Source organism: Schistocerca nitens, chromosome 1 (assembly GCF_023898315.1).
Source record: "Schistocerca nitens isolate TAMUIC-IGC-003100 chromosome 1, iqSchNite1.1, whole genome shotgun sequence".
Taxonomy (NCBI): domain Eukaryota; kingdom Metazoa; phylum Arthropoda; class Insecta; order Orthoptera; family Acrididae; genus Schistocerca; species Schistocerca nitens.
In genome coordinates this window covers 689,327,631-689,340,494 of record NC_064614.1, presented here as the reverse complement: position 1 = coordinate 689,340,494, position 12,864 = coordinate 689,327,631, and positions in this window count along the sequence as shown.

The window sequence follows — 12,864 nt, the reverse complement described above, 5'->3', positions numbered from 1 at the left end:
GGTTTAAGTAGTTCTAAGTTCTAGGGGACTTATGACCTAAGATGTTGAGTCCCATAGTGCTCAGAGCCATTTGAACCATTTTTGTAAAGAGACAGTTTAAGTCTAATTTTGCTCCAAGTGCAAACTTTTGGATTGCTAATGAAAATTGCCAATGGTCAAGTGACGAGCATATCAGAAAGTGCTAATGAAATGTGAACTTGGAAGAAAAAACACCCACACACGTGCAATATGTGTCTTGCAAATCAAACAATTAGCTGGTTGGTCATCAATTAAGCGGCCATCAGTTATCGAAACGACTAAATCTACAAAGTTAACAAATACTGCGCCCCATGAGCTTTTCTATGAAAAAGCATTGCTCTCCGAGCCTCGTCAAATAAACTGCTTGTACTCGCCTGAGTGGGCGCAGGCTGTGACTGGCAGTTAATAGCGTACTAGCTGCATCTTCGCTTGTGAAACCTGTGAGGATGCCAACAAGCCCATCATTTGCGGAGGCAGAAGGCAGACTGTTCCTATGTCAGGCCCCTATGACGGTAATGATACCGAGCGCCGTCCAAGATTTACCGAAATTGTGATTACTGCCTCAATGAAATTTCAGTATTTCGACACAATGCCAGCAAGACCTTTTGTTTATTTTGTGGTCGGGGGCAAAGGCCAAACTAACCATCTTTCTAGCCACGTTCCGGAGCAGTCATTCGGATGGTGTGTAATGATGTTCCCACGGGAGACATCCAACCGACAGTTTCTTTAAATGAAGGAGACATTCGTCCACATAAGCATCGCGCTATTGCATGAGGGCTTTCAAGCCCTCCAGCAAGTTACCTCTTGTCGTGTTAAATGGGCAGCCCCTAGTCGGGCGAAGAACGAGGGTAGAGGCTGCATCGGCCTTCAAGATCACTTAAAGCTACACGTTTATGGCTGTGGCGAAGGTCGAGTGCTTGCGCCCCTTAGTTTAATGATCGTTTAATGCTTGTGAAAATAAGTGCAGACCCAGTGGCATTCTGATAGTTCAAGGGCACAGGCCAACATCACATCATGACGATCAAAAAATGGAGAAAATGAAGTAGAGGACATCATACAGTCCGAGGGCAGAGGAAGAATAAACATCATAATCATGTGCGTCTGGAAGAGGGTAGTTCGACAAGATAGTGAAGCAAACATTGTGGAACAATATGGATTAGGAAGAAGGAACAACAGAGGAGGAAAGCTAGTCGGATTCCATCAAGGAAACAACCTGTGGGGATTAACGCTTGGTTCAAAAAAAGAAAGAGTAAACTGTACACCACAGAAGAGCCCAGGAGATCTTAGATAGACGACGTATACTCTTCAGAGGTTTAGGGTCAACCGAAAGACGTCAAGACTTTGCTGGATGCCTATAGTGGCTCGAATCACAACCTTTCAGTAGAAGGTTGAAGAGGATCCGACAACTTGGGAAGAGGAAGCGGAGATGGGACCTGGAAAAGCTAAGAGAGAACAATGAGGCAGTAAGAGGATACTTGGAGCAACAATTTAGTGAATTTGGAACTGCAGTGGCAAAATGTTGACCTTTGAATAGTGAAGTTGAGAGGAAAGCAAAGAGTGCGAGGAAGTCCTGGATCACGATTGAAATGCTGGAGAGCATGGCGGAAACGAAGAAGTGTAACAACGTTAATGAAGAAGAATACAGAAGACTTAACAACGCTCTCAGGAGAGACAAAACAGAAGAACTACAAACAAATGGAAGATACGGCCTCATGTACCAAAAAACGAAGGAACTAGCAGATAGAGAGAGCAAAGGATTAATGAAGTTCGGAATAGAAGATTGTAGAGGAAAAATGGTTACTGAGCAAGCGGAGGTGCTGAAAATGTGGGAAGAATGCGGGAAGTAATGTTACGATAAAGAACCATTGTCCGCAAGATATCGAAATAGAGACAGAGGAGACGATTGACAAAATCGATTAACATCCTTAAGGAGACAGAAATCAACTAGAAGGATCGAAGACTAATTCTAAATTTGTACGGATCAAAGAGTGAAGATGCGACTGAACTACGGAGGAACAAACATTGTGGGAACGGGAAGAGGACTCAGACAGTGCAGTATCGACTGATGTTTTCCTCTTTTTCAGATACCTCTTGAAGGGCTACAACGCGAGCAATCTACCTACTTAAAACTCGAAGGCTCTTGATCAGACCATAATGACTGGTGCCATTTACTGTTCTTGTACTGAAAATCTAAAACAAAGTTCAAAATATGGTCAATCGTAATCCCCAAACAGATCTTTTCTACGTATATTCACTGTCTCAATAAATTCCAAACTCTGCCTATTTTTACTCATTTGAATGAGAACGTGTCTTTAGTGACAGATCACAAGCTTACATGGGTTGCATGGATGAGAAACAACCCCATAATTCGTCCTAGCAGTCCCAAAGAAATTTATTTCTTCGTCATTCATTCTCGTCGCTAATGGGACATTATATCGTATTTTCTTTGGTATCCTCTAGAAGTAATTCCACCCCTATGAATTACGACCTTTCCTCTAGACTTGTTCGAATAGCGTAACATACGAGCTTACCATGATTGTTCGCTTTGGTCCACCTGCCTGGCGACCGTTTTTTCACAATTTTCCGCAGCCGTTTAAGTAAGCATCGGGTTAGTACTCAATGTCTGTCTCAGAAACACAAAGAGCGAAAAGTTGAATTAGTAATTCGCAGACATCAAAGTGTGTGTGATTCACGGAAGAGTGGTGCACAAGACTTTTATCAACTGACTACCTGAGTACCCTTCATTGGCAGGGTATGTATTTATTATTTATTCCAAACTTTTCTTAGTCCACGCCCTTCTACCTCCTCTCTCTATCCGTCTTCACCACCCCATCCCTCTCTTCACCTTCACCACCCCCACATCTGTCCATCTCTTCCTGCCCTTCTCTGTGTTGATCTCCTCCTCCCCTTCTGCAAACTTGCTCCTCCCCTTTCCTTACATCTGTGCGTTGCTGATTCCCCTGTTGCTCTTCCTGCCCTCTATTTCCTCCTCCCCCCTGTCAACATCCTCCCCCCCCCCTCCCTCTGTCCATCACCTCTTCCCCTATCTCTGTCCATCTCCTCCTCCATCTTTCCTCACTTATCTCCTTTCCTTTCAGTGTCCACCTTCTTCTTTCTGCCCATTTCGTCCTCTTCCTTTTCTCTATCCGTTTCCTCATTCCCCACTGTCTTGTCATCTCTCCCTCCTCCTCTCTCTATGTCTTCCTCCTCCTACCTCCGTCCATCTCCTCGTCTTTTCTTTCTCTATCCATCTTCTCCTCCTCCTTCTCTTTTCGTTTCCCCTTAACCCCCCCCCCCCCCACGCCTCTTTCCTATCCCTGTTGACCTCCTTGCCCTCCTACCTGTGCCTGTCTTTTTTCCCTCGCAGTCTCTTCATCTCCTAGTCCTCCCTTGTTTCTCCACGGTATCACACTCGGCCCGATAGGAGACTGGTGGTTCTTTCCAGAAAGAAAGTAATAGTGCACCAAACTTGACTGAAATTGCTCCAGGGGTTTAGTATGAGCTTTTAGTCGGTGGTCTTGCCCTAATACGCACATATCAAATGTATTTCACACATATATAACATACTTCAAGCGTTTTAGTGCACATATTTAATCTATCTGTTTAGCGGATTTCGCTAATCATTTTTACGCAACTCCGTGTTTATGACATCATCTCTCCTAAAGTATGTGTCACGCAATGATGTATTGTTAGAGGTACAGCCAGTGGCCTAAGTGGATACTGTCTGCGGACAGAACTAGTAGTAACGAAGTAATAAATTTAAACGTCCAGCATGGTGCGGTAGGTTTTCATGTATCTTAGTGTTTATGATGTCATATCTACTGAACTAAGTGGCCTACAATGAAGCAATTTTTCATCTACATAAGTCGTACTCGTGAATACTGTCAGGAAAATGTGTTACGAATACAGTTTGTACTAAAGAAGTGATAAATTAAAGTGTCAGGTTTAGTAGGGCAGTTTTACTGCATGAACAGTGAAAATACAGTTAGAGATAAACTTCTCCTCTTTCATCGTTTTGTGGGGGTCGTCAGCGAGAAGATTTTTACAAATGTTTGAAATTATTTGTAAAGTTTGTTGCGAGTATTTACGTGCGCTCTTTCTCAAATACTGGATGACTGAATTACGGCTATTCTCCCGTCATTGCCTACACTGCTTTTCCAGCCCCATCCTCAACCCTTTGACATGTGGGTGGTTCCGATCCCCACATTGATCCTTTCCACACAATATCCATCTACATGGATAATCTGCAAAACGCACTTAAGTGAATGGCAGAGGGTTCATCCAACCATCTTCATAATACACTCCTGGAAATTGAAATAAGAACACCGTGAATTCATTGTCCCAGGAAGGGGAAACTTTATTGACACATTCCTGGGGTCAGATACATCACATGATCACACTGACAGAACCACAGGCACATAGACACAGGCAACAGAGCATGCACAATGTCGGCACTAGTACAGTGTATATCCACCTTTCGCAGCAATGCAGGCTGCTATTCTCCCATGGAGACGATCGTAGAGATGCTGGATGTAGTCCTGTGGAACGGCTTGCCATGCCATTTCCACCTGGCGCCTCAGTTGGACCAGCGTTCGTGCTGGACGTGCAGACCGCGTGAGACGACGCTTCATCCAGTCCCAAACATGCTCAATGGGGGACAGATCCGGAGATCTTGCTGGCCAGGGTAGTTGACTTACACCTTCTAGAGCACGTTGGGTGGCACGGGATACATGCGGACGTGCATTGTCCTGTTGGAACAGCAAGTTCCCTTGCCGGTCTAGGAATGGTAGAACGATGGGTTCGATGACGGTTTGGATGTCCCGTGCACTATTCAGTGTCCCCTCGACGATCACCAGTGGTGTACGGCCAGTGTCCCTAATTTGCTGGGAAGTGGCGGTGCGGTCCCCTACGGCACTGCGTAGGATCCTACGGTCTTGGCGTGCATCCGTGCGTCGCTGCGGTCCGGTCCCAGGTCGACGGGTACGTGCACCTTCCGCCGACCACTGGCGACAACATCGATGTACTGTGGAGACCTCACGCCCCACGTGTTGAGCAATTCGGCGGTACGTCCACCCGGCCTCCCGCATGCCCACTATACGCCCTCGCTCAAAGTCCGTCAACTGCACATACGGTTCACGTCCACGCTGTTGCGGCATGCTACCAGTGTTAAAGACTGCGATGGAGCTCCGTATGCCACGGCAAACTGGCTGACACTGACGGCGGCGGTGCACAAATGCTGCGCAGCTAGCGCCATTCGACGGCCAACACCGCGGGTCCTGGTGTGTCCGCTGTGCCGTGCGTGTGATCATTGCTTGTACAGCCCTCTCGCAGTGTCCGGAGCAAGTATGGTGGGTCTGACACACCGGTGTCAATGTGTTCTTTTTTCCATTTCCAGGAGTGTATATCTCTATTATCCCAAACCTGAACAGTGCGAGGAAAAAGCCAACATCTGTATCTTTCTGTGCGAGCTATTATTTCCCTTATTTCAATACTATGATCGTTTCTCCCTCTGTTGGTCGACGTCAACAAAATATTTTTGCATACGGTGATTGAAATTTCGTGAGACGATTCCGCCACAACGAAAACCTCCTTTGTTTTAATGATGTCCGCCCCAAATCCTGTATCATGTCAGTGACATCCTCTCCCCTGTTTCACTATAACACGAAACGTGCTCCTCTTCACTGAATTTTCTCGATGTACTACGTCAATCCTATTTGGGAACGATCGCAGACCGTGCGGTAGTACTCCAAAGGACGATGGACAAGTGTTGTGTAGCCAGTCTCTTTAGTAGATCTGTTACACTTCCTAAGTGTCCTGCCAATAAAATGCAATCTCTGATTTGCCTTCCCCACAATATTGTGTATGTGTTCTTTCCACTTTAAGTTGTTCGTAAGTACAATTCTTAGGGATTTAGTTAAATTTGTGGCTTTTAGATTTGACTGATTTAACGTGTAACCGAAGTTTAACGGACTCCTTTTGCGCACTCATGTGGATGAACTCACATTTTCATCATTTAGAGTCAACTGCCAATTATCGCACCATACAGATATCATTCCTAAATCATTTACAATTTGTTTTGATCTCCTGATGAATTTACTAGATCGCCTGCAAACAACCTAAGACGGCTGTTCAGATTGTCTCCTAAATCGTTTATATAGATAACGAACAGCAGAGGGCCTATAACACTACCTTGAGGTACGCCAGAAATCACTTCTGTTTTACTCGATGACTTTGCGTCAGGTACTACGAACAGTGACCTCTCTGACAAAAATCACGCATCCAGGCGCATAACTTAGACGGTATTTCATAAGCATGCAAATTCACTTCAAGCAGCTTTTATCGTAGGGTGACAAAAGCCTTCTGAAAAATCTAGAAATACGGAACCAGTTTGAAATCCCTTGTCAACAGCACTCAATACTTCCTGTGATTTAAGAGTTAGTTATGTTTCACAAATGTTTTCTAAATCCTTATTGACTATGTGTCAATAGACGGTTCTCTTCGATGTAATTCATAATGTTCGAACAGAATATATGTTCCAACATCCTGCTGCATACCGACGTTAATGATAAGGGCCTGTAATTTAGTAGATTAATCCTACTACCTTTCTTGAGTATCGGTGTGAGCTGTGCAACATTCCAGTGTTTGGGTACTGATCTTTTGTCCAGCGAGCGGTTGTATATGATTATTAAGTATGGAGCTACTGCATCAGCATATTCTGAAAGTAGCCTGATTGGTACACAGTCTCCACCGGAAGACATGCTTTTATTAAGTAATTTAAGTCGCGCCCCTACTCTGAGGATATCTATTTATAAGTTACTCATATTGACAGTAAATGGTAGGAGGACCAAGTTTGGTTGAAATCGGTCCATCGGTTTATGAGGAGATGTGGAACACACACACACGTACAAACATGCATACACACATCCATTTCTATAATTTGTGTGGATGTAACTGACTAATGTAGCAAGAGGGAGGCCATCCGGACTCAAAATTAAATACGAGTTCAGTCCAGGAAACAGCGACCGTTTGGCAAATACAAGAAATGTGTTTGTTTGAAAATGGTGTACAGAATTGTTGTTTATTATTCTAGGTAACCTGGCCGCGCTGCTGGCGACGGCAGTTGAGGCTGACTGTTGCGTGTCCTGTGAGGGTCCATAACGAGCAGACGTCGCCTCTGAAAGAGACGGACGCGCGGCGTCAGCGAAGGGACTAAATTAGCTGCAGGAAGAAACGGAAATTTGTGAATAAATTTTCAGAGCTCGTGAAACGTTCCGAATGAAATGCAAATGAGAGCGTAAAGCAACAGGTGGTGCTTTAATTTAGCAGTACATCTACAGAGCTTATGGGAAGACGGCAGGCGTATATCTGAAAGATAACTCATTGTGGAAGGCAGACAGCGGCGGGCATTGCGAGAAGATAGATTGTTGCCGTCATATTACAGCATACGACACCTGTGCTTCTACTGTCGGAAGGGTGTTCTGATCACGCAGTCAGAAGAGCAAGAGGTCAACTGCTTTGAATGGTTTTCCACTGGCGAGTGGTGGGGAGTGTGGGAGCCAATATTGTGAAACGCGAAGGTTGCAAATCATTTCACGGGCGCCGCATGAGTAAAACCAGTACTAATGAAGCTTTATAGTAGGCAATCCGACAACATGCACGAGAAACGAGGCCAAGATGCAAGTTTAAAAATCCGCCGTGTGGCTGAAAGAGTGCGGTAGCTACAGACACTATCAGAAATAGATGTCCCCTTTATATTTAAAAATTAACAACTTCAAGAAGGCGTAAGCGTTAAACAACAAACAAAGTGTCCACTGAAAGCAAGTGAACAGCACTATCGAAACTAAGACTCAGGTTTGTTTTATTCAACCATTGCGATATCAATAATGAGCTGTAAAATTGAATCCGATGACTAAAAAAGCTCATTTACATATGAAATGAAATGATTCTGTGGCACTGATGGCCGGGAGCCCCACCTGGGGAAGTTTGACTGTCGAGTTGCGAGTCTTTTCAGCTGACGCCACTTTTGGCGACTTGCGTGTAGACGACGACGAAATGACGATGAAGAGTACACAACACTCATTCCCCGCGCGGCGAAAATCTCCGACCCGGCCAGAAGACAACTCGGGAATGTTCTATGGCAACGACATGCGCTGACCATTCAGTCAATAATATGAAAGAACTATGGATAATGCGGCAGTTGGTTTATATAGTTAATGGCGAATAATGTAAATTCTGATCACTTCATCATAACTGGATGTAAGTAACTCCCAAAATACCCGAGGAAAAAGCCCATGTCAGTTTACTGTTCAAGGCAGTAGGCTGAACGAGCTTGTCGAAGCAGGACCAACGCGAATGTCTTGTGTGACTGTCGCGACAGGAGTTTATAAACATTCTGCTGGAGTTCGTGGATTAGAAAAAGTTTTCACACACGTGCGCTGTGTGATGAAGATGTGACGAGACTCAGACCCGCTAATATAAAAGGAGGTGGGGATCATTGTGTTGTAGGTGGATAAACAGTAATAGCAGGACGGATCTGCCAGCTGCAAACTGAAAACGGCCGGGAAGGCGGTGTGCTGACCACAAACCTCTCCATCAGCTATGGTCTGAGGATGACATGGCGATCGGTCGGTATCGTTGAGCCTCCAAGGCCTGTTCAGACAGAGTTTAGTTTTTTAGTGTGCTTGCAAAATCTTTGCTTATGATCGAACACTTAGACTTTTTGGAATTCTGAACAGCGTCGTGATGTTCAGGACACTGAAATCTAGATGAAATTCTCGTATCAATCTGTCGTTTCCGTCAAAGCATCTAGTAAGTGCAAAATAAAAATATGCTTATGTACTAAACAGTACTGACAATGCGATTTGGACATTTTTGTTTCTCCAGCCATATCCTGTTCTCATTTTAGTGACTTACCAGAAAGTAGTACAGTAACCGGGCAGATCAACCTGAGGAAGCTGCATAGCTATTGCAGCGTACATACGTCTAAATCTGCTTACTTTAGTCAAGCGTTAGTCTCACTGTATTGGATCATCCTCCACTCTCGCCATCCCCACTCCCCACCCCCGCACACACACACCAAAAACCAATTTGTGTTACGAAATTGGAGATTTCTTGATGCCTTGGGGTCTGTCCTATCAACCTATACCTTCTTTTAGTCCATTTGTGCCTTAAAGTTCTTTTCTTCCCAATTCGAGTCAGTACTTCCTCAGAGAGTTCATGAGGGCACTGAAAGGGCAACTCAACACGTAAAGTGAGATGGGAACCTTATAATAATAGGTGACTTGGACGCTTTACAGGTGAAAAGAAAAGAAGAAAGAGTTACGGCAGCTCTTGGGCTCAGTAGTAGGGACGGGAGAACAGAAAGCTTGATAGAGTTCTGTAATAACGTTCAGCTGGTAATAGCAGATGCTCTGTTCAAAAATCGCAAGAGGAGATGATATACTTGCATAAGGCCCGGTGACATGGGAAGATACCAGCTCGATTACTTCGTAGTGAGACAGATTCCAAAATCAGATGATGGATTATAAGAGGTATTCAGGAGCTGATACAGACTTGGATCACAGTTCAGTTAGCATGAGGAGTAGGTTAAAGTTTGGGCGAATCGCCAGAAGAACAAATGAGGAGATATGTGGGATACTGAAGTATTAAGGAATAACTGCTTGCTTCCTAAATTCCGTAAGGGTCTAGATAATCCGATAGTTAGTACCAGAATAGGTAGTTTAGTTGGACTGGAGTCTCTAAAAAAGGCAGTCTCAAAAGTTCGACAGACGAACTGGTGCAAGGGAGGTAAGTGAGAAAAAACCTTGGGTACCAGAAGAAATACTTCAATTTATCGACGGACGAAGGTATTACACAAGCAATATTAGTCAATTAGCATCGGAAAAAAAGAAAGTCAGGGAAGCACTTCTTCTTCGCAAGAAATGTTTCAGCATATAAGTAATTAAAAGCAAAGCGTTCAACATTAGGAGTGAAAAGAGTACACTCAAGACTAGGGACAAGAACTGTCTGCTGACCTTATAGAGTTCGGAGCCAGAAGACATAAGGGATCCATTATTAAAGTCTGTGTCTGACAGAACTTTGGATGACCTGAGATCAAACAAGCACAAAGATGGATTACATTGCACCGGAATTTCTAAAAGTGTTCGGTGATGTTCAGATAGTGCAGGCATACGATCCACACAATGCCGAAGGCAGTAAGCGTCGGAACTATCGCACAATCGCCTTAAAAGAAAATCTATCCAAGGAAACCCTAACCAAGCTGCTGTCAAGAATAATGTACGAAAGAATTGGAAAGAAAATCTAGGATCTGGAAGAGGACAATCACTTTAGCTCCAGGGGAATTAAAGGCTGAGTGGCAGTTCTGACACTGTGCTCGTCAATGGAGTTAAAAAAATCAAGACAATTTTACAGCTCTGACAGATCGTAAAATGTGTTAGACAATTTTAACGGTGCAAGATGACTGAAATTCTAAGAAAATCACGTACAAGAATCGAAACTGAAGAATAAGAACAGAAGAACAAGAAGAAGAAATTCTCCCCTATTGCTCAGTCTCCACTTCGAAGAAGCATTGACAAAATAAAGACAATTATTCGTCCATATCGCATGTGGCTCCCTTGGAGGCCATGAGCAAGAGCGGTACGATGGAAGGGGGCGTAACCAGTACTTTGGAAACACGGTGTCTGCTAGCAGCCGCAAAAACGTGAAGCAGAGTGCTAAATTGGGGAGACTGTGGGTTTTCATGTTTGGAAATGGCTGCGTGATCGATGGCTACATATTAAGTCGTCGGTTCCTTCGAGGCTTTTTCATTGCTGCGTTGGAGCATTTCCATGCAGAATTCCGAAAGGAGAGTATATTGCTGAGGTGCGCCTGCTGCGGGGTCCTTGTAGCAGTTATTATGATTATACAATGGAAGTTAATCGTGAGGTAACATCTGTTGCAATTCGCAGTTGGCTCAAAAGTGAGGGTACAAAGCACTGGTTTGCACCGGTCTTGATAGTGCAAAGAAACTCGTCTGCCTCGTCATTTATGTGTTATTTTATTTACATTCCATACAGAATGGCAGAAGCAATTTGTGTGTGTTTTGGTGATATAAAATTATCTGTAACTGGGCGATATCTTGCAGTAATTGGCTTTTGGATTCAGTTGCTGTAGAGGTAAGTACTGCTGGGGAAAGCAGAGACCGGAATATACTGGGTGATTATAATTAAACTTTCAAAACGCTGTAGAAATAACACCACTGGTTAGAATGACGTCAAATTGCAACGGAATATAATCGGAGAAGTGGGAAAACGTATTGCAGAAGAAAAAAAAATAGTGTGAAAATTGATCATTAGTTGACGCTGTTTGTGTCAGAATACGTAAATGAAAACACCTCTCATGCGCACGACCCATTGAAGTTGGTATAAACAGGCCGGGCACAGGGCTTTTCCTCCTTTCGCAGACGCCATCCTGCATTGAGACATTCGCCATGACTGTCTCAATGCAGGATGGCGCTCTGCTTGCAAAGCTGTATTACGAGAATGATGGCTGTGTACACGTCTGGGGAAAATGATCCGGAAATTCGAAAAGACGGGTTCTTTTGGTGTGCAACCTGGTAGAGGGAGGAAACGAATTGATTCGACGTCAGTGGAAGCAGTGGCCACACCAATGCGGGAAAAGACGAGTGGTGGTGTGTAAACGCGTAGTGCACGGAGAATTGTCCGAACATTGGACTTACCGTGAGCAGGGTGTGTAAAATCCTACGAAACATCCTTCTTTGCTATGCATTCAAAATACCCATGTTCACGAGTTGCTTCCTGTTGACCTACCAGCAAGCGAGACCTTTGCTTTAGAATTTCTTGCTCGCATGGAAGTGGACAATTATTTTCCGTGGAGATTTTGTGGACAGACCGAGCCCACTTCCATCTGACAGGGTTTATCAGTACAGAGAATTGTCGAATATGGGCAACAGAAAATCCACACGCAAATCAACCAGTACCATTTCCCCTGAAAAGGTTACTGTGTGGTGCGCGTTTACGGCATCATTTATCATAGGACCATGTTTTTTCGAAGAGACAGGTGCTTCCGGTTCTATTACCTGTGCCGTCACTGATAAGCGCTATGAGTGTCTTTTGCGCAGCCACGTCATTCCAACTCTCCAACAGCGGGATGTGTGGATGGGATCACTTTTACGCAAGATGGCGCACCTCCGCACATTGAAAATGCAGTTAAGCAGCCGCTGAAGCGCCATTTCGGAAATGCTAGAATTATAGGCCGCCATTTCCCTACAGCGTGGCCGTCCCGATCACCTGATCTTAATCCGTGTGACTTCTGGCTGTGGGGCTACCTGAAAGATGTTGTGTTCAGTGTTCCGATTGCATTCGTAGCTGCATTGAAGGCATGAATTGCGCAACACATTCTGAACATGACCCCGGAAACACTTCGATCAAGTGTGGAACACGCTGTTTCACGATTTCAGCTTGTTGCAGAAAACGATGAACAGCGTATTGAACATATTTTGCGCCAGTCACACGGAAATTAATATTCCAGTTTGATTTTGATTCATGATTTTTATGCGGTTTTTGGCCTCAGGACAGTTAAAAAACGATTTTTCCCATCCGATGTTATATGACCTTGCCGTGGTGGAAGGGCTTACGCAACTAACAGTATCACTCCCGTACACACATGCACTCGGAGTAGTACAGTCTTTTTAACATCAAACGCACACCTTAGGCACTGTTGTATGACTTATTTGTCATTTATAGTCGAACACTATTAAATTACGACGCTAACAGCGCCATATGTTGCTACATTTTGTAACTATTTATTTTTCTTCTGCAATACTTTTCCTCCTACTCCGATAATATT